This window comes from Physeter macrocephalus, chromosome 2, assembly GCF_002837175.3.
Source record: "Physeter macrocephalus isolate SW-GA chromosome 2, ASM283717v5, whole genome shotgun sequence".
Taxonomy (NCBI): Eukaryota; Metazoa; Chordata; class Mammalia; order Artiodactyla; family Physeteridae; genus Physeter; species Physeter macrocephalus.
Window position 1 is genome coordinate 62,833,717 of NC_041215.1, and position 23,168 is coordinate 62,856,884.

Genomic DNA, 23,168 nt, shown 5'->3' on the forward strand with positions numbered 1-23,168 from the left:
CAGAGTATTAAAGATTACAAGTACTTTGTTAAGACTAGTGCCTGACACAGAGTAAGTAGTATTGAATGTTTGCTATTCTCAATATAGTCTCACTGATTAGAAAACTGAGGTTCTGAGCGGCTAGAGGTTAAAGAACTTAGAAGAGGATGGATTTGAAGCCCACACACTGTTCTCTATACCAAGCAGTTTCTCATTTTAGTCTTGGCTCTATGTTAGGCTAACTCTGTAACTTTAGGTAAAGTACTTAATAATTCTGGGCCTTGGTTTCATCATTTGTAAAACAAAAGCCTGTGAGTTAATAACATTTATGGCCCCTTTCAATCCTTACATTCCATAATTTTATTATGAGCTTTGATAACCAATGAACACTCAGGGAAAATGTGTTCCTCTCTAGAAGTGGGCAGGGACTAAAACAGTTGACCCTGGGCAGGTGGTAAATGGTCATAAAAGGTGAGTAATAGAATCACCAATGGAAGGTTCCCCATTTTGGGGAAAGGTCACCCCCAGCAGTCGGGTTGAAGATGTCTAAGCGTCAGAGAACCTACCCTCCAGGCTTGGGAAGGGAAGAACTTCTTGCTTGTATTGTTACACTTCCTGACAACACTACAAAAGCAAGATAAATTAATGGCAGGCAAATTTAAGCTTTGTTTACATAGGAACGAAGGAAAAGGGGAAAGCTTTTCAGATTTCGGTAGCCATGTGAGCCCGAAAACCTAGGATAGTCCTTAAGTTTCCGTAGGCACATGAGAAAAGAGTTAGGTGGCACCAAAGTTATTTGACACCCTCAATCTGAAAGACAGTAAACATAGTTTCATTCCAAATGCTGAGTCATGCTTATGACGACAAGGAGAAACACTTAAGTCTCCTAAGTTCTCTGAGGTACTGGTCGGGTCAGTAGATCGTTCTCTTCTAAAATAATTACTTCATGTTTTAAAATTTAGTTATGATAAGTGCTTCCCCTCCTACACCCTCACTCAGTTTTCTCCCTTTTTAGCCCTCAACATGTTTGTTTGGTTTTGTTTTAATTCCATGAGAAGCTGTAGCAAGTGTATGTGTGTAGGGAAAACTTTTTTTCTTGTTAATATTGTTTGTGTATCTAGTGTAATAATTTTGAAGAGTAATTTCTACATGAATGATTATTGCCCTCCTCCCCATAAAATTATCTTAACAATGAAAAAAAATTGCTTATCCATATGGGAAATTACATTACTGTTGGATACCTCAATCAGCAACCAAATCCTTTCAGTGGAATTCTTATCATAATAAGCAAGACACAGGGGCAGAGATAGAGAGGTGGAAAGCTACTTTAGGTACTCATAAATAGAAACCTAAGTTTTAAAGCACCATGTTCAAGGCTAAAAGGAAAAAATTATTTTTATACTTTATTCCTTCTAGAAGATACTGATGGAGTAAATACGGCATAGTTTTTGACTTTGTAAGTCTCTGTCGGTTTTAAAGCAGAAGGATCATAAACCTCTGCATTTTGAAATTATCTAGTGTATATATTGAAAAGTTAATTTTTTTTACCACTTTTGCCTTGAATAAAAGTGGATGCCTAATTTATGTTGAATAACTACAAATCAGCTATGTTTTAATGCAGTAATTGGAAGTAATTATTTTACAATGATTTCTAATTAAAAATTTTTTTTCAAGGCTGTAGTTGAGATTAGATGTGTATGGAGCATGGGGAAGGGGAGGCCTGAGGTGGGTTGTTTAGAAAAAGAAGATCCCGAGTAAGCTGTATGCTTATCATGCATGTTAAGCTTTCTTCTCTCTCCTCTCTGAACCCCTCCCATACACACCTTTTTCATTTGATACCTTTCCTGAATTCCACCAATGCCTAGGGTCCTCCTGCTTTCCTTTGGTTGCTTTGCGCCCCAGCCTTGGCAAGTGAAAACATGTCCAGTGCTTCTGAGTTTTCTCACCTCAAAATTCTCTACCTCCTCCCATGTCCTATTCCGTCAGGGTCTGACTTGGATTGGACCATCATGGATGGTCATGGGTTACTGATGAGAACTGAATCCCTGCTGGCTTGTTAGCTAGCAAGGTGACCAGGACTTGTGGGGAAAATAAACAGCAGACATAATAGGGCTCGGAACAAACTGTTCACCCGAGCATTCATTTCATATCAATAAACAATTATAGAACATCTATTATGTTATAGGGACTGTGCTAGGTACAAAAGTGAATAATATGTTGTCTCCATTTTCCAAGCACTGAACTGTCCTGGGAGAATGAGTGGGAAGAAAATCCAGGACTGGCACCTCAGTTCTGCCAGATTACTCCTTTTCTATGCAACGTGTTGCTCTTCTAGACAAATGTTTAGGATTTGAAAAAATGTGAAAGCAATGGTCTATTAGAGGGGTTCTCAACCCTGCCTGGGTTCTCACGTGGATCATGGGGTGGGGGGAGGGTTTCAACAGTGGTTCCAAGCTGTAGTGTGCACCTGAATCACCTGAAGGGCTTGTTCAATCAGCTAGGCCCCTGGCCTGAGTTTAAGAATCAGGTAGTCTGGAGTGAAGCCGAGAATCTGCATGTCTATCAAGTTCTCTGGTGATGCTGGCTCCCCCAGCTACACTTTGACACCCATAGTTTTAAAATATAAAGATTTCCAGGTTCCATCCACGGACTGATTCAACTGGTGTGGGGATGGGGACCTAGCATTGATCATTTAACACACCCCGCCCCCGCCCCAATGCCCTGCTGTTCCACTGGATAGACTACCCATTGGATAGGCTGGTCTCCTATTACTATGAGTTTGGGACCCAATGAAACTACATATTCCTCTGGGTCAATTATAATAATTATCTGGTATTTAAAGAAATTAGTGACAATAAATAATTGGCTGAAAAAAACCCACCCCTTGGCTGCCTTTTTTTGGACGGCCTTTCCAACCCTTCCCTGGGTATTTTCCAATACCACAGTAGAAACGTTACGTGTAAAGCTCCCAGAGATCTTCGGAGGAAAGACCTTAAAGAAATGAGTCAATTTGAACCCCATCTGCGTCCTCCTGGGGCCCCCTTGGCCTCGCCTAGCACTTCTAGTGCCAACAAGTGAGCTGGGCATGCTCAGTGGGCAGGGTCGGTTCTGGGGGTGCAACTGGGAAGCCTGCTGCTCTGCTGCCTGGGCTCTCCCCTCCCCCCACCTGTACGAGGCTGGGCCCGAGGAGCCCGTGCTCAGCATCCCACCCCCTGAAGCTTGGGCTTGGTCTTCCCTGCGGGTCTTCTCGCTGACATTCAGGCAGGGGTCAGGCGGCCGGGCACGCCTCCAGAGCGCGCGGGGGGAGCCCGGGCGAAGGCTTTGGGCTCTGACGGTGGGGTCCCAGGGGTCCGCCTGCCTCCCAGACGCGTTTCTAGGCCCAGGGAAGCCTGCCTGCCGAATAGGGGAAGCCAGATTCGGGGGCGGGTAACGAGAAATCAGGTAAGCCAGCCCCGCCGGCGTGCAGGCGGACGAGTATCTCCTGTCTCCTGGGCAGGTGGCGAGGGCGGCCCACAAGGGGGAGGGCGGAGGAAATCCGACACCTCCGCCGTCTTTCCCCGGCCTAGCCCCGCCGAGGCTTCCCGGCCCGCCAGCCGGCTGGCGAGGCGGGGCGGAGGGTCTGGAGTGAGGCCGGGCGAGGACGCGGGCAGGACTTGCGGCCTGGGGCCGGGGCCAGGGCCACGCACACGCCGCGCCCCGGTCTACTCATGTTCATTTGGAGGCGGAGACCTCGCTCGTTCTCTGCCCGCTGGTTCGCAACGCTTCCCCGCCTTCCCGGCCGGGTCCCCCGCCTCCACTTCCGCGCTTCCCGCTGGGTCGGCGGAGCCTGGGCCCGAGGTATCCGGCTGGATGTGGCGGTCGCGCCGCCGGGGTAGACCCTCGGGAGGGGAGCGGGAGGAGCGAGTTTCGGGGGAGGCGGGGGCGCGGCTGCTCTGGTGCGTCGGGTTACAGTCGCCCTGCTTGTTCGGGGGGTGACATCCACGCGCGCCTCGCTGCGAGTATCCGGACCGAGGCGCTGATTCGGGGGAGGCAGAGACTCCGCCCAGGCCCGCGGAAACGGGTGCTTCTGCCCTCTCTCCCCTCGCGCGAGAGGATCAATCTAAGGTGTGTGCTTCCCGGCAGACCCCCGTGCTCCCGCCCCGTGGGTTCTGGGGCGGGGGGTGGTCCCTCTCTGACCGGGTGGAGTCCAGTGTTGGTGTGGGTGGTGGCAGAATCTGGGGAAAGATTTAGAATTTTTCCGCCCCGACAGAACGTGGGCTCATTCGTACCGGGAGCAGGGCGGTGGGGTGGAATACTTTTGCCTCCTTGGTTAAGTGGCAGGACTTTGGGGTGAGGGTTGGTGTCTAAATGAAAGTTTGCTGCAAACTTTTGGCTTGTGGATGCCGCTCGTCTGAAAAAGAAGGACTGTTGCTCCCTTCTGAAGCAAGGGAGGGAAAGATTCTAGAAGGGGACTGAGGCTTCTTTGAGATCTTAGCTGCTGGAGTGTGACAGTTTTAGGAGGAAATGGAAGGTGTACCCTGATGAACTTAAAACAGACCCTACTCTCCACGTAGTAACTTCTGCGTCAAAAATAGAGTTGAAGCGTGCTTTGGCAGGAACGTATAGCCCTGTGACTGAAGGGCTGATCTGGAGCCCTTGACCTCTAGACTGCCTTCCATCTTCTAAGGGGGAGCATTCACTCCGGGAACTGCCCTCCTCAGGAGTGCCAAAGAAATTTACATATGCAAGTTTTCTTAGTGACGGGGCCAACCCAAATTACGCAACACTTTATAAATATCATGGGAAAGGGTGGGGACAGCTATAGAAATAGCTGACAACTAATTTAGTCAACTTTTGTACTTGTGTAAATAGGTATGGGATGGAACAGTAGGTTCCACTGAGTCCTCATTGCTTAAAACAAAACAATTTTGCATACGTTCCCAAGTTTAATAGATGTGAAGTTTTGTTTTGGAGTGTGGAGGGTAATGGGGACTGCCACACGGGGGCCTGGCACTTCCTGGTAGCTACTGACCACTCTAGTCTCTGAGTGCCACAGTTCTTGCTGGCCATGGACTGAGTGCTGGATGCCATTGCTAAACGGATGCCATTGCTAAACGGATACCATGTGCAGCCTGGGGAACCTTATGATGAGGATGTTGGAACCCTCCTGTGTTTCTCATAGGGGGATTATGTCAAGTTAAACACTCCCTTGATTTTTCCAAATCAACTCGTCAAATGATGCAGCGGTACCCTAGTAATAATGGATAAAGATGGAATTTGGGGTTTGAGAACCAGCATTGTTGGAGCTGTCCATTCTGATAGCTCACATAGTCACTTTATTTTATAGACATTCTGAGCAGCTTTAATACTCTGCTTCCTTCTCTCTCCCTCTGATTTATTAAAAGACACAATGGCTTAGCTCAGTAATTGACAAGAGGACCAATCGTCAATGCCTCCCCTCTTGTTTTGGTAACTATTTAATCTCAGAGATGTTTAGAAATATTTGACTATCATTGTACATAAGTCATATTGGTGAATAATTATAACTCTCGAATTATCCCATTTGCTATTAGTTTCTGCTTTCATTACTAGAATGTACATTCTGTGAGAGGGTGTGGGCTGCCTCACACACTTTCGTATTTCCAGTACCTAGAGTGGTGACTAGTTTGTGATAAAAGTTTTCTCAATGAGTGACTAAACTGTGGGACAAACTCTAGCTGGATGTAGTGGGGGAAGAAAACCAGAGATTTTGGCTTTAGGAAAACTATTCAACCTCACTGGGCCTCAGTTGTCTCACTACTATTATCTACATTTTGTAGATAATAATATATGATGTAACACATACAATCACTAGTGATGTTCCTTTCAGGTAGTAGACTTCAAAATATTACTTTCTTCTTTCTTATATAGTTTACTTTTTATATTCAAAAAGGGAAGACTTGGGGAAAGAATGCAGATCGTTGGATAATTTAGCTCTTGCATGTTGTGAATGAATTATCCAGGTTTTTTCCCCGTTAATTTGGTGTGTGTGATAGAAGGAGGGGGGAGGGGGAAGTTAGTGGCAGCTATGGTTATTAGAGACAGGAAACAATTTCCAGATCATTAACTAATTTCTCCTCTTTATTTTTTTAATGTGATGAAGTTTCTGCTCAGGTTTTCCAGAACTTGATTTTTTTTCTACTTGTCAACAACCAGACTCACTAGGTTGTCCTAAGTACAGAAACAACACTTTAGAAAGAGCATTAGGAATCAAATGTCTGTAACACTTGACTTCTTTTTTTTTTTATTTTTTTTATTTTTATTTTTATTTTTATTTTTTTTTTTGTGGTATGCGGGCCTCCCTCCGTTGCGGCCTCTCCCGTTGCGGAGCACAGGCTCCGGACACGCAGGCTCAGCGGCCATGGCTCACGGGCCCAGCCGCTCCGTGGTATGTGGGATCCTCCCAGACCGGGGCGCGAACCCGGTTCCCCTGCATCGGCAGGCGGACGCGCAAGCACTGCGCCACCAGGGAAGCCCCACTTGACTTCTTAAATGAAATTTTCTGTAGTCTTGTGCAGCATTATATAGTAACAAGATAAAGAAAAATATGGTTATCCTGCTTTTGAGAAGGTTAGAGTTCATTTAACAAGGTAAAACGTATAGATGTTGAACAGTTACAGACCAGTGTAAGATCTTGCATAGTCCTGTACCCAATGGTTATGGAAGGGAGAGGTTAACATGCGCTCAAGTAGCTGGAGACAATTTTGTGGTGAAGAGAATGTCACTTCAGCAACAGAGAGACTTAAAGTTTCCTGAAGATTACAGCGGATCATTTTTGTTTCAAGAATGTTTGCTATTTTGTACTTCAGTGTATTAAAAAGCCAAACAATCATATACTTTCAAAAGTAAACTTTCTATGGAAAAGCATATTAAAAACCTACAATACAGTTCTGTACATAAAGTAAATGATACTTTTCACTGTGTCTCTGAAGTTTTAAAGCCCAGGATTGGAGTTAAAAATTATAACTTTTCATTCTTACCACTTTTAACACCCTTGCTTAAAACAAAGTGTCAGATGGCCTGCCTTTTACTCTCTCCAGTTGTATATAATAGGATATCGTTTTCATCTGAAGTTTCCGGGGAAAATTACTAGTCATTAAGTTTGGGATCCCCACTACTGGCTAATTTTAGACGGTGTTATAAAAGTGGTTTTAGATGCTCTTCAAAATACTCAGGAAATTCCATCAGGATTCATCACCTTTGAGATAAAAAGGCAACTTGGAAGTTGTTTTATAGAGGAAGAAGAAGTTAATAAAAGGGTGTGTTGTATATTTCCTTGTTTTAGAATTGTTGACATGACGGGGGAAAGAAATGTAGGTGGGGGGAGAGATGATCAGATTCAACTGCAAGTGAGAAAGACAAGGGCCAACGTGGCTACAAGCCAGGAAATGTCGAACAACTTTAGACCTCTTCCTATATTACCTGACCAGGGATTGATCTTGGGAACATTTTAGGAAAAGGAAGCTTGAGGAGCTAATGGTTTGAATACCTGAGGATGTTGAGGTAATGACTGTGGTCAGAGTTTGTCTAGAACTCTAATTTTCTGTCCTGACGTGAATGTGACCATTTTTGTTTGTTTGTTTGTTTTGGTTTTTTTCCCCCTTGTTTCCCAGGATTTTCACCTTTTTTTGGCGGTTCTTACTAGTTCTTTGGGTTAAATATTTCTTCCTATATCATATCTGTGTTCTTATTTCCCATTTTTCAGTTGAAAATTTTCTGTTGATTCTTTTAAAATAAGGTTTCTGATTTGTGCAGCAGACAAAACATTGTTTCTGATTTTAATTAGGTCAAGCTCTGGTTCTGTTAGTTCACTAAAATTAGTGGGAAAAAATTAACTAATAGAAAATGTTGCCCTCCTAAGTAAAAATTTGTGACAAAATGTATTAACAAAACTCTAAAGCATTACTTGGGGATATCTTTTACTTTTTCTGGCAAAATGAAATGATTACTAGTGTACTTTATTCTGTAGCAGTCAGGTACTGTTAAAGTGTGAGCAATGACTGTTTCATTTAGATTTTTCTAGCCTCAGATTCTTTAAATAGTGATATATCCTCTACGGAATTTCATATTTGATTATCCACCTATATCCTTCAAACCCCACAAATTATAACAGTGAGGCTGTTTTCTGAAAATGAGATTTCTAGAAGCTGCTACTGTCAAATGACACGGTCTTCGAGTATGACTCGCTGACACATGCTTAGAAAGCTTTATTACTTACCTCATATGCACCAGTGACCACTAAGTCTGGTTGGTTATTCACACTAGGAACAAAAGTTGATGTTCAAGGTAAACATTTTAGGAACATTTTCATTGGGATTTTATGAGTTTCAATAAAACACAGTGAATTTCTACCTGTATTTGAAAAGTGATGAAAATAGTACGGCTCAGAGTACTAGGTTCTCAAAAGTCGTTTTCCTTTTGTTTAAACTGAAGAAAGAAAGGATGTTTTGTTTCGCTGCGGTAATATCAGAACTGCTTTGATCATATCACTCTTTGCTCCACCCTTCCGTGGGTCACTCTGCCTTATTGCATTAAATTCTAAATATTTATCTTTGAATTCATGGACGTTTCCGGTCTTGCCCCAATATTAAACTTCTGCCCTTCTCTTCCTCGTGATCCAGTCGAACTGGACTACGTGAAATTCTCTAGATCTGTTTTATTCCTCCTGCTGCCCCTATGCTAATGTTCTTCCTTCTACTTTACCTCTTTATTTTATTTTATTTTATTTTTTTCTTTTTTTTTTCTTTTTTTTTTAGCCAACTTTACCTCTTTAAAATCCTACCAATCCTTGAATGTCCTGACCACAGGCTACCAGTTTTGTGACGCTTTCCTTCACTACCCCAGTCAGAAGTGTTTTGTACATTTCCTAAACTCTTCAACTACTCTTTTTATGCCACTCATAAGTATCTCATTTACTCCTGTGTATGGTCATTATTTGAAAACATGTATAATTTCCTTTCCTGCAGAAGATCATGCAGAGCAAGGGCTGGATCTTATACAATTTTATAGACCTTATGTGCCCAACCCAAGTCCCTGCATGTGGGGACACCTAGTAAATAGTTGTTGAATGAATGATTGACTCATAATTCACTCATCCCTTAATTACCAAGAATAAGTGATAGAAATGGTTGGGGTGTGATTGGATAGCAGGTAACACACAGGCAGATGCATTTCAGATAATCAGTTAAACTGAATCTTTATCTTTTTTCAGGTCTCCCTTTCTCCCTATACATTTGGCAGTTCTTATATCTAAAGGATATTTGTTTTAGGAGGAGGAAAGGAAATTGCTGCATTTGAACCAAAGTTATAAAAGCAATCTGTGAAGAAAATCAGTGGAGGAATCTGCAAATGAGGAGGTCATTTAAGATCTGCTAAGGAGTCACTTTTGTCAGGGCTCTTAGGGCTCCCTTCTCTTCACTAACTTCTCCCTTTTCCCCACCTGCCTACCTAATCCAAGCTCTTAAGAAAGAATCCAGAAAATTAATTCATAACAAGATGACTGATAAAATTAGCTTGTCGCTATGTCAAAGGTCTCTGGATTCTAAGGGGACAAAACCTTAGGGACCATTTATGTAGGCTAAGTAGAAAGAGCTTTGGGGCTGGGCAAGTGTTTACTTCTGTGCATCACTGAAGTCACATTTTAGCCACCTGCCTGTGGCTTTGGTCAGTCTCTGCACCTGTCAATTTCTTCCTCTGTAAAATAAGGTAGCAGAACTGTCTGAATTTAAAGCCATAAAAGCGCGAGGTGTTTTATTGCTCTTGTTGAGTCTTGCAAGGGGAAGTCAGTCATGGTCAGTGGGCTCTGTTCACCTCTGGACCTGGCCGAACTTTTCCTCTTACTTCCCCGAGTTTGGGATGTCCTTTCTCTCAGCCTCTCCAGATGTGGCATTCACTTGGGAGGATGCTGCATTCCCTGCTTCGCCCTCCTGGCTTGTGCTCATAGGATCTGTTACAACAAATATCCTTTCACTTCTCTCTTTCTTTATGTTGCCCTTTTCCCCTATCCCAACCCACCATTAAGTAGCTGGGATATTTATCTAAAAAATATATATTCACAGAATTTTAAATAGGAAGGGGGTTAAAGATCCAACCTAACGCTGTCTTTTTACTATTGATAATAAATAATAATGGTAAGTATCATTTAGAGCAATTACCTTTTTCTAGGCCCTGTGCTATGCACTTTGCACACATTATTTCATATATCAACAGTGAACCCTGTTATATCAGTGAGGAAACCAAGTTCCAAAGAACATAAGTGACTTACTCAAAGCCACAGTTATGTTCCAGTATGACAGAAACTCCCTTTTTTTTTTTCTACTTTGGATTCCCCTGCTCGACTCATTGAACTTTGCCTTTTACTACTTCACTTTCTAATACTTGGTGCTGTGGGTCAACAGTTTCCACCAGTGATGCTGAATTTGTTCAGACATTGAATGCATAGCACAGTATGCCTGCCTGAAACAATATTCCTTTTTTTTTCTTGTTTTCCATGTTTTTCTTTATTTTTTTTAATTTATTATTTTTATTGGAGTAAAATTGCTTTACAATGTTGTGTTAGTTTCTGCTGTACAGTGAAGTGAATCAGCTATATGCGTACATATATATCCCCTCCCTCTTGGACCTCCCTCCCCACCCCCTGCCCAACCCACCCATCTAGGTCATCACAGAGCACCGAGCTGAGTTCCCTGTGCTATAGAGCAGGTTCCCACTAGCTATCTGTTTTACACATGGTAGTGTATTTATGTCAAACCTAATCTCCCAGTTCATCCAACCCTCCCCTTCCCCACCGTGTCCACATGTCTGTTCTCTACGTCTGTGTTTCTATTCCTGCCCTGCAAATAGGTTCATCTGTACCATTTTTCTAGATTGCACATGTATACATTAATATTCAAAAAGACACATGTACCCCAATGTTCATTGCAGCACTGTTTACAATAGCCAGGACATGGAAACGACATAAATGTCCATCGACAGATGAATGGATAAAGAAGATGTGGTACATATATATAATGGAATATTTCTCAGCCATAAAAAGAAATGAAATTGGGTCATTTGTAGAGATGTGGGTGGACCTAGAGTCTGTCATACAGAGTGAAGTAAGTCAGAAAGAGAAAAACAATATTTCTTTTGATTTGACTTCTAGGAACCATGACATTGTGAAAATCCTCTTGAGTCTTAATGAATGTGGAAACAACCTGCAACTTGGTATCAGTCTGCGTTTTCCACTCTTACACCTGGGTTTGTGAATGCTGGTGGGAAAACGAACACCATCATGCAAACCGGAGGCACCTACAAATTTATGTTCTCTAGCTTTAGCCACAGGGCAGTTCTTTTATCTTTGCCTGTTTCTAGACAGCATCTTTTCTTGTTTCTCCCTGTAGTTTTTCCAAACCTTCCGCATTTTCTTTGAGCCTTTTATCCCACTGTGTGTTTCTTGACCAGAAGATGATCGTTAGTGGTTAGAGCAGACTAAACTGTTCTAACAGAAAGATCTGAAAATAGATAAAAGCACAAACACAACAGACGTTTATTTCTTGATCATGTCATAGTCTTGGTTGGTGGATGGCTTTCCTCTAATTGATGACTCAGGCATCCTGGAACCTTTTTTTCATTTTGTGATTCTGCCATCCCTTAGGACTTTGTTTTGAAGCGTCTTCAGCTTCTCTGAAAGAGAAGAAGCATATCCACTTTCTAAATACTTAGTCTTGAAGTGAATGTAACAGTTCCACTCACATAGCATCAGCCAGAAATCAGGTGTGCAGTCACACCTATCAACAAGGGGAGACTGGAAAGTCTAGTCTGGCTGGGAGAGGAAGAGATTATGGGTTTTTGGTGAAGAGTTGGCTGTACCTTTCACAGTGTCCTTGCCTCCTGTTATACGGAGAAAACAGAGATATCATGTCAATATTTTGATATCTTAATATTTTGTTCTCCTTTCCACATCTTCCCTGTATCTGAATATATTAACTCCATCATTAACTACCAACTTAGAGGTAGAGTTATCCAGATTTTATGCTTTCCCCAATACTCTAAGTCCCCCATTTCTTCAGCTAGCTTACTCTATGAAGTTTCTCCATGTTCACCTGCATTTTAAATATTTACAAGAATGTTCAAGACTCTCCCATCACAATAACAAACAAGACCAAAACCCAAAACTATTCCTCCTCTCTTCACTCCCCTCTAGCTACATGCTCATTCTCTCCTTTCTTTCAAGCTACACTTCCTGAAAGTATTTTATATGTTGTTTTTCTACTTCATTACCTTCCGTTCACCCCCCAACTGTTGAAAATTTGGCTTCTACCTTAGATGAATCTGCTCTTTTTATGATTATTGGTTTCTCCCCGACTGGCAAATCCATAGGCGCTTATGGCTTGAAATTTCTGTGATTCTGCTGATTCCCTCCTTTGTGAAATTGAACTTTCACCAGGCTACTGTGACACTTCATTCTTCTTTTGGGCTACTCTTTATGGGTCTCTTTGCAGATTCTTCCCCTTGATGTTGTAATTCCCAGGGTCTGTTCTTAGTTCACTGTCTTCTCATTGTAGATGTTCTCTGTACCATCAAGTACATCTATATCTTTGATTTTGATGATTTCAAATCAACATCCCCAACCAGACCTCTTCCTTGATTTTAGACTCAGTGGATATTTCCACAGTCAAGACAGGACTCATAATTCCCCCTCCCCGCCCCCATGATGTTTTTCCTCTCATTGAAGGGCACCACCATCCTTTCTTCCACCTGCATCATCCACTCATTTGTTAAGTTTATCAGTCACCTAACATGTGCTAGGCATTTTTCTACAAATTAAAATTATAGTGGTGTACAAAACAGATACAGTCTCTTCTCTTGTAGCATTTACATTGTCAGGGAGGGGGAAATTTTCCCCTCTACCTGTCTTGAGTTCTTGTGGCTGGATTAGTAACAAAATTGACATAAGACATTAACAGGAGAAAAACAAATTTTAATTAATGCACTCAGAGGTCTCATTGAAATGGGACATAAGAAGTGGCCAAAGCAGACAGCTTTTATATTTTTAGACAAAGAAACAATAAATTTGTGAGGAATTGACAGGACAAAGAAATTTAGGTTTTGGTGCTCAATTAGTAAGGAACCTAACCAGAGTTTGGGCTTGAAGAAGTAACAAGGTTTGTTTATATAGGCATCTCTGCCCAAATTCCCTATCTCTGGCCTAAAGGGTGTCCTACTTCCAGATTCAGGGAGTGTACCTTTCACATGAGAGATTTATTTCTTAGTTTCAGGGAGACAGAAAGGAGAGTCAGACTGTCCCTCTTGCATTCACCATTTCTTAAGGAACTTGAATCCAAAATAATCAATATACCATTGTGCATATTTTGGGGTGGCCTGCCCTGAGCCCTAGCAACATTCTGGGGGGTGCAGGGAAGAAATTATAATGATTAAATAAAGATGAGATGTATGAGCTGATGAGAGCTGTGATTATTTTGGATTTGGATGGTTTGGGAAGGCCTCTCTGAAGAGCTGACATTTGAGCTGGGTCCTGAGTGAGCAGGAGGTAGCTGTACAGAGATGAGCAAAGCATTCCAGGCAGAGGAGACAGCTGGTACCAAAACCCTAATTGTATTCTTGATGAATCTGACGGGCAGAAGAAGGTAAATAAACCCAGAACTTCGTGAGAGTCAGAGGTATCTGTATTAGTTTCCCGTGGCTGTTAAACAAATTACCGGAATCTTGGTGGCTTAAAACAACAGAAATTTATTCTCTCTTCGTTCAGGAGGCGTCCAAAATCAGTATTACTGGGCCAAAATCAAGGTGTTGGCAGGCCATGCTCCCTTCTGAGGCTCTAGGGGAGAATCTGTTCCTTGTTTCTTTCAGCTGCCAGTGTCTCCTGGCATTCATCAGGTTTTGGCTGCATCACTCCAATCTTTGCCTCCGTGGTCACATTGCCTTCTTCTCTTCTGTGTGTGTCAAATCTCCCTTTTGCTTCCCTCTTATAAAGATACATGTGATTGCATTTGGGGCTCACTCTGATAATTCAGGATAATCTCTCCACTCAAGATCCTTTATTTAATCACATTTGCAAAGTCTTTTTTTGGGTTGTTGTTATATAAGATAACACTCATGGGTACCAGGATTTAGGATGTGGATATCTTTACACTACTACTACTCAACCTACCGTAGTGTCCAAGAGAATCTTTAAAAAGTAGGCAAGGGCCAGATCCTATAGAGCTGTACAAGCCAGGATAAGGCATTTAGATTTCTTTCTGAGGTTATATAAGCCATTGGAGGATTATGTGCTGGTAAATGAAATGGTTTGGTTTTGCTATAACATAATGTCTCTCAACTTTTTTTTTTCCATTATGTCTTTCCAAGAAGAAAAATTAAGTTGAAATTAATTAATTAAAAATTTAAATTAATATTTCCCTAGCAAGAATATATTCCTTAAATATAAAAAATAAGATTTTGTTGCGTAGAGATGAGCTTTGGAGGACCACAGCTCATTATAATATGTAAGATTTTTCACCGTTCTGCCCCAAGAACCAACTTTGTCCCCTTGTGAGTGTTGCTGTTCCCATTGAGCCTGTGTGCTATCAAAGGCTGATCTGGCTACACAAAGTGGACTGGATTGTGGTAAGTAGGGGAGGGAAGATTGGATGCAGGACTCCAGTTAAGAGTCTATTTTAGTTGCCCAACTAAGGAATTATAGTTGTATGGATGAGCAGGTGTTAAAGATGGAAAGAAGTGGGTGGATTTAGGATTTGTTTTTGCAACCAAGTGAGTTGACTGAACTTTCTGATAGATTAATTCTCTGGGGAGAGGAAACAAGAATTGAGACAAAGGCTTACATTTTTTACTTGAGCAGCTGGGCCATAAACTGAGAAGAGGAGAATTGGGAGAGAAGCAATTCATGTACTTAAAGGAAGATGTAAAATGTTCTGTTTTGGCTGTGCTAAGTTTGAGGTGCTTCTTAGACATTCCTTTGGAGATGTCAGTTAGACAATTGGATAAATGGAGTCTGGAGATTCTGGGAGGGGTTTTGGCTGAAGATATGGAGCTAGAAGTTATTTGCATATAGTTGTATTTGATAGTGGATGGAATTACCTATGGAGAGTGTGTAAATAGAGAAGTGGGCCATTGGAGCACTGTATTATGCAGAAGAGAAGGAGGAGTTGCCAGTGGGGTAGGAGGGAAACCAGGAGGGTGTGGTGTCCCTGAAGTTAAGAATTCAAAATGTTTTTAAAAGGAGACATTAAAATGTTTTTGAAAGCTTATTGGATTGAGTTGTGGAAGTAGAGACAGTGCTTAGAGACAACTCTTTCAAGTAATTGTGTCATGAAGAGAAGCTGAGAAATGGAAAAGTTCCTGGAAGAAGTTACTGGTTAAGGGATGGTTTCTTAGAACCAGAGAGTAATAGAATGAGTTTAAGTAGAGAGGAAATGTTAGAATGATTAACTAGAAACGAAAAACTGATGAAGACAGGAGAGAGTGATGGATAACTGTTGGAGTACAATTCTTGAAGAGGCAAGAAGGGAGATTTAGGGACAAAGGAAGAGGTTGGTCTTCACTAGGATCAGTGACATGCATGTGTCCTTTTAATTTATCTCCCAGCACTGCTTCTGGTAGTGGGGATTGGGAGGATGGTCTTTCAACTCAAATGTGTCTATCCATCCTACTAGGAATGTTGTGAGGATTAATATAACATGTATCAACCTACTAGCACAGTCCTTGTAACACAGTATGTAGCCAACAAATATGCTTAAAAGCTTTCTTTGGTGATCCATTGCTTACTGGACAAAGACCAAAATCCTTTGACTGGCACATAAGATCTCCAGAGATTTTACCCTTGCTTGCCTGTTCAGTCTCCTCACCTCCTCACTTATAACTATTGTATACCCCCCTGTTCTCTAGACATACATATTACACCCCCTTGTTCTTGAAAATGCAATACTCATTCATACAGTCATGTCTTTGCTCATGTTCACTTGGATCTGTTGAACCTTCAACATTTGATTAATTATTGCTTTCTCTACAAATCTGCCCTGATGATGTTTCCTACCTCCTCTCTTAATTAACCCCATGGGTAATTACTCCCTTAGCCCCTAGTCCAAACCTTATTTGTATCACTCATATTTGTTTTAGAATCTTCTTCTCCAAGTTGTGAGTTCCTTAAAGACAGACACTATAAATTATTCACATTTGTTTACTCACAGTCTTAACACAGTAGGTGCTGAATGAATATGTTGAATAAAGGAAAACTCAATACATATTTAAGTTTACATATTGCCTCTCTGTTATAAAATAGAAACTATATTTTGTGTACCATCTTTTTCTTTAATAGTGGAGGCAAATTTTCTGACGAAGCAGAGGACGAAGCAGAGGAAAATTGGTGACCATGTAGTTAGTGAGTAGGCAGACTTAGTCCTGTGTTCTTTTTCTTTCACCGAGTGACTTTTATTTGAGTTATCCAGTGATTGATTTTGTTCACCATAGTCATTGCTTTGTGTTGGGTTGTAATCGTTAACTTTTGCAGTTATACCCCCAAAGAACCTCAAACAAATGTGGGTTTCTGGTATTGGTTCGGTATGCTTGACCGGGTGGTTTCCAGTGCCCGCTTACAATTGCAGGATTGGTGTGTAGAGCCTTTGGGAACCTTGGTCAGGATGTTCAGTTCCTTTTAGGTCTCTTCAGACCTTGGTTCCCTTGATCCTATGAACTGATTAATTATATTTAACAAAGAATTGAGATAATTGTAAATCAGACATCAACAATCAGAATCTAGTCAGAAAAGGGTGGGAAGAGCAAATGTGAGATGAGGTGGCAGGAGTGAGTCACTCCTTGTTGTCAGTGGACTAGGAGTGGTGGGTAAGAGGGCAAAGGTGGGTTGAGGGGTGATGGAGGCATCTGTGGGGAGTGGGCGGCATTGTGTGGACATGGGCAAAGGTGGTTTGGAGGATACAATAGACTGTTGGCTAGTGGTTGGCATGCACTGAATGAATGGCCAAACAAGGCTCTTTGGGCACTTAAATGACTCTTGTTCCTAGGTTCTTGCTGTGTAGTTAGTCAGAGTCATGGTATATGTTTTTACATCTTGGGATAAGGGCATGATCCTAAGAAGGGACACATTCTTGAGAAATATCTGTTTCTTTAAAAATACATTGACTCATAGAGTTGACTGTTTTGGTAGCATTTTGTTTTTATGTTAGTATTTTTTTTCCAAGGTAGAGGGTGTTCAAGGTTTGTGATAGAGCCAGAAAGCAATTCCTCACCCTCTCTGAACTAACAATAAATACCAGGAAATATTCTGAATAGAGGACAAAAAACCACTCTTATGGGTCAGAGTTTTTCCAGTGACTTGGGTTAACTCAGGACACAAACCTTAGATCAAGCCTCTTACAGAGACGGTTTTAAATCCACTGACTAATTGAGCTACTGGAGGTAGACTATAAACATTGGATTCCATGTGCTCAGAGCCTGACCTAAATCAAAAGAGCCTGCTGCGTCCTGTGACCTCTGGAACAGCTGACCTGTGGCCTGGAGTCAGATCTGCATTAGATGCTGGGCTTCACAGGGTTTTTATTTTTGATAGAACGCTCCACAAATAATGGTATCCGTTCTGTGGAAAAGAATGTTTATTTGGGGGAGAGATGCTAGAGAAATGCTGGAGAGACCTGCCTACTATTTTCTTTTCCAGGGGAATGACTGACAGGATTCATTTCCCCAACCTGGGAGTCTTAAGTGCACTTGCTTGGTCAGAGCCAAGTGCTGCTCGGGCGAAAGCTAGGTTACGGCTGCCTTCGTTCTCTCTAACCACAATCTGTATCGCCCTGTTCAGCACTGCACGCGTGGGGACCCATTGCGGGTTACGTATGAGTAATGGGAGTTGTTGACAGCAGATATACTTCTACACTTCATCTACATTATCTCAAATTTTCCATGTAAGTTGCGAAACAGATGAGATTTTATGCATGAGAAGACGAAAGCTCACAGTCAGTCACACAGCTAGTAAGTGACTGAGTTGGAATTCAGTCCAGGGGCGGGGGGTCTCTGATGACCCCTACACTGGCTACCTCCTGCAGAGAATGTTCTATTGACTGGTCAGTGGTGTGGTTTGAATATGCCAAGGACAGCACCCTATGACAGAAGGATCCCAGTTATGCCTAGGGGAGTCGCTGTGTTCCTGCGTGTAAGCACTGAATTGTCACGGGGCAGGGAAAGGGAGAGAGTGTTGGCCTCCGTCTAGGATGGTCTGTGCTTTCTCCGTGTACCTGTGGCTTCCTTCAGGGCTGGCACCGTGGAGGGGTCCCCTGGGTGTGTTGTTGGCTGAAGAGTTTCTGTGTTTATGGAGTTGAATCCTGGGGAACACTAAATGCCAGTAAGTTCGATCAGGTTTGCAGTCACTGGTTTGATTAGTTGTTGGGATTTCTGATGTTATGGTAAACTTTAAATCCCTGAGACCATGTAATATGAAATAACTAGAAATTCTAGACTAGTTTAGGGGTAGTTTAACTCAGGCTTAAATAGTTATTGTGTCAGATGCTCGAGGCAAATTCATCCCAGTTAGGGTAGAGACTGTTCTTCAGAATAAGGTAGATAATTCTGTGACATTTTCTAGTTCTTGTTCCAAGAGTGTCCTAATAAATTCTAAAGGCAAAATATCCTTTTCCTTCTCTGTGTGGGTCTTTTACTCTATCTAGTTCATTAAAGATGAGAAAAGTTGTGTAACAGGAAAATCACTCAAGTGGTGGTCAAATGATATGGGATTTAGTGAAATGTCAGCCATCTATCTGCACGGTGCTCTTTAGAGCTCTTTTTTTTTTTCCTCTTTTCTCTCACTCACACATACACACACATAGATTGGTTTTTTTTTTCTTATTACAAGAATAACATGTGATCATTTTAGAAATTTAAAAAATGATACACACAAGGAAGATAATAAAAATGACTTTCAACCCTACGACCCTACCATACGACCCAGCAGTCCCACTACTGGGCATATACCCTGAGAAAACCATAATTCAAAAAGAGTCATGTACCAAAATGTTCATTGCAGCTCTATTTACAATAGCCAGGACATGGAAGCAACCTAAGTGTCCATCAACAGATGAATGGATAAAGAAGATGTGGCACATATATACAATGGAATATTACTCAGCCATAAAAAGAAATGAAACTGAGTTATTTGTAATGAGGTGGATAGACCTGGAGTCTGTCATACAGAGTGAAGTAAGTCAGAAGGAGAAAAACAAATACCGTATGCTAACACATATATATGGAATCTAAGAAAAAAAAATGTCATGAAGAGATTAGTGGTAGGACAGGAATAAAACACAGACCTACTAGAGCATGGACTTGAGGACATGGGGAGGGGGAAGGGTAAGCTGTGACGAAGTGAGAGAGTGGCAGGGACATATATGCACTACCAAATGTAAATTAGATAGCTAGTGGGAAGCTGCCGCATAGCACAGGGAGATCACCTCTGTGCTTTGTGACCACGAGAGGGGTGGGATAGGGACGGTGGGAGGGAGGGAGACACAAGAGGGAAGAGATATGGGAACATATGTATATGTATAACTGATTCACTTTGTTGTAAAGCAGAAACTAACACACCATTGGAAAGCAATTATACCCCAATAAAGATGTTAAAAAAAAAAAAAGACTTTCAACCCTACTATTCAAAGATGAGATTTTAAATATTTTTGGGTATGTCCTTCTAGCCTTTATGTGTGTGTGTGTGTGTGTGTGTGTGTGTGTGTGTGTGTGCACATATACTTTACAACAGAAACACACACAGATACTATTTTATCTACTTTTGTTCTCTTCATAATTAATTTTCTATTGCCCATTACCCCATCTCTATTCAGAGTGTAATTAACCCAGAAAGAATTAATTCCCAAGCAGTCAAGAAATTCTAGAATGTGTAACTTACTTAAGGCTGTCCACTTATTTCTAGACATTTATAATTATTACCAGCATAAAAATGTTGCTTTTTCAAGTCAGAGTGGAGCAAGAGGATGGCAGTCATTTAGGCCTGGTGAGTGACCTGCCCTTGTGGTCCAGTTTGAATGGGAAAAATGGCAGGAGACTCTGGAGAGCAGAAAGCCAGGCTTATGGGGTCTAGCAATGCATGAAAAAGGAAATGTCTAGATGATCTCAATCTTTTATGTGAGGAATCTGAAGTCCAGAAAACTCTTGTGGCTTTGTTGAGGCTGAGATTGTTGCAGGGTGGGGGTCTGGCTCCGGTTGCTGACTGCCTGTCCTGTGATTGCTGCAGAGCCTCAAGATACAGCCTGAAAAACAAGCCACGCTCTTGCTGCTGCCAAACTAACGACCAAGGGAGTAGGCACAAGTGCACTGGGTGAGGTCATGCCTGAAGGTCGCTGCGTGGATGTTGGAACCTGGCATTTTGACAGGAGTCCTATTAGAAATACCATTTTGTAAGTCATTTTGTAAGTCCTGACGGCCTTGTGGTAAAATCACAGGCTCAACTATGGGCTAAATTTTTTGGATTAACTTTGGGTTTCACTTAACATTATCTCAAAATTTATGTTTGAGAAGAGGCTGTTGAGTATAAGTTGCTAATGTGCTCTGCTGATTTCCATCAGCTATGTGCTTTGACTGACAACAGTGCGAGCGTAGCCCACTGGGGTCTGGTGAATTACATCTGCTCAGCCAGAGTGTTTCTTGAGCTGGAATTGAAATGCATGGCCCTTTAGTTTCCAGTGTGATGCCAACACTCAGGCAATTGACTTTTGCTCTTCAGTCTCCAGCAGGGGGAAAATTATGAAATAAAATGGGGAGAGGCCAGGCATCCTCGAGATTCAAACCCATAAATATAAATAACTGTAATTAGTCATATGCAGTCTCTCTTGTCTATTACCTCTATACTCAGTGTGTCAGTAAGTTTCACACAGCTCTTTAGCGCCCTGCCTGTGTGGTTGGTGGGGAATGTTCCGAGTGCCTCAGCTTGTTGAGATGTGACCTAGGGTTCTTTTCCAATATGAGTTCAAAATCAGTTCAAGATATCATGAGTTGCTGGGGGGGAAAGTCACCTGCAACATACCCTAGCCCAAGGGGGAATAGAAGTATAAAAAAGACCTCTGCTGTTGGCATTTGAGAGGCTCTCTCAGTTGACACTCTGTTCTTTGTTACCAGCTTGTTAGACTGAATGGGCTGGAACAGTATTTCAAGTGTGTAAGTTCAGCAGACATTTATATTCAAGATTATCTCTGAAGTGTTTGTTTTCCTATTACAGAATCCTATTTTTGATTGTGGTTTACATTTTTTTTTTACTATTTTCTCATATGATTTATTAACTCTTCCTCTCTCTCTCCCCATTACGTCCTTAAGAAATGGTGTCCTTAAGAAAGAGCAACTGCTTTTACTCTTATTTCCTTGGAAAGCATCCTCTACGCTGTAGCTAGGGTCAATCTTCTTTCCTCCCTCCCTCTGTATAAATTCCATTGTATCATCGCACTGATTAGGACCTTCCACTGATTTTCTATCTCTAGCTTGTCAGAATAAACACCTTGCTAGAAGGAAGTCATACGTGACTTGGCACATGTCTGGCTCTCTGACCTGATCCGGAACCCACTGCCCACGTGATTCACTGTGCTGCCCCTACAGTGGCCTTTCAGTGTCCAGTGGAGGCCAGGCGTACACCTGCTGTGTGTCTTTGTATGCCTGTCCCCTCTGTGTAGAAGGCCCTTCTATTAGATTCCTGCGTGGCTGGCTCTTCCTCCTCAATTATGTTTGTGCCAAATAACCTGCATGGACTTTCTATCTAAAGTAGATCTCTCCTACCCCCAGTCACTCTCCAACCTAATTACGTTCTTCATAGCACTTGTCAGTTTCAAAGTACTCAATTTTTAAATTTGTTTATAGGTTTATTTTTTGTTTCCCCCAATCCATGAGAGCAGAGATATTGCCAGCCCCTAGAACAATGCGGAGGATATAGCAGACATTCAGTCAATCTGAGTTGAATCCATGTAGGAATGAATGCTCCTCTTTTCATCTTCCTTAGTTGGGTAGTTCCTTCAGTGATACTTCCCTGAGTTTTGTTGAACTGTTGCTTTCATTATTTTCTTAGAGTGTACAATTTTAATCTCTCCCTCACCAATGGTAAGTGCATTTTTCATAAACCAGTTTCCAACAATGAATTTTTAAGTTTTTTAAGAGTGGCAGATAGCTTCTTTTTTGGCCCATTTATCTGTAATCTTTTCCTTAAATCCAAGAGAGCACAGAAAAAAGGTTCTAGTTGTTTCTAGAGCAGAAGCATACAGCTTTGCCATGTTTTTTTTCATATATGTAATGTGAATTTGTTCAGATGAGGCAGAAATGAAATAAGAATTTTCTTTTTCTTATCTTGGACTATGTGCTTGTATCTGGCTTGAAATTCTTAATCTTCATCGGAGACCTGTGTAGTTTGTTTCATCCACGCTGTGTACCATAAACTTCTGGTAAGACATTATCTGGTAAGATCCACTGACCTAGAACAAAGGAAGGAAGGGGGAAAAAGGCCCTTGAATAAATAGAGCCAGAATGTTGAAAATCCAAAAGCTAGAATGCTAATGAGTTGCTCCTTTTGCCTTGCTCAGAGTTATTTATTTGTATTTTAAACACAGTTTTAGCTAAGTTGGCTCTCACTTTTCTGACCACAGTGGCAACAAGTTAGAAGTGATCTGGAGAGCTCAAAGATCAAAAGGGAAAATTACCATCAGCCCCATAGTTTGAAGAACCAGGAAAACTTTATAAAGCAGATACAGGAAGAATTCAAATGGGAACAGTGTGGTTTGGAGCCACTGAGTAAAGAGGTAATAGTATTCAACTGTTCTGAGGACATTACCCTAGCAGCATAGTCTAATGTATGTAAGGATGGCTCTAAGTCATCAATAATTGAATTCCTGGTTAATATTTTTGAGAAGACAAAGTGTGATTTGTATTTTTGAAATATTTAAATTCAAAATAGTTTAGACTTTAAAAAAAAAAACAACTATAAACTCCATTCAAATGTAAGCTCTTAGAAGGCAGGGAAGCTCTTAGAAGCACAGGCTCCGGAAGCGCAGGCTCAGCGGCCATGGCTCATGGGCCCAGCAGCTCAGCGGCATGTGGGATCTTCCCGGACCGGGGCACGAACCCGTGTCCCCTGCATCGGCAGGCGGACTCTCAACCACTGCGCCACCAGGGAAGCCCTAAGG

The 23,168-nt window shown here is 41.9% G+C and overlaps 1 protein-coding gene across 5 annotated transcripts in view; it reads left to right on the forward strand.

Moving 5' to 3' along the window:
- The first annotated feature begins 3,606 nt into the window (after positions 1-3,606).
- Positions 3,607-23,168, forward strand: part of GPD2 (glycerol-3-phosphate dehydrogenase 2) — a 134,998-nt gene continuing 115,436 nt past the window's right edge. The window contains exon 1 of one of the 5 annotated variants that reach the window (XM_007123705.3): positions 3,607-3,816. The gene's annotated coding sequence lies outside the window, so the exon portion shown is untranslated. Of the gene's footprint in view, positions 3,817-3,858; positions 4,084-20,391; positions 20,409-23,168 lie in introns of those variants that run through there. The other 4 variants (XM_028478171.2, XM_028478167.2, XM_028478158.2 and 1 more) reach the window with 4 other exon arrangements.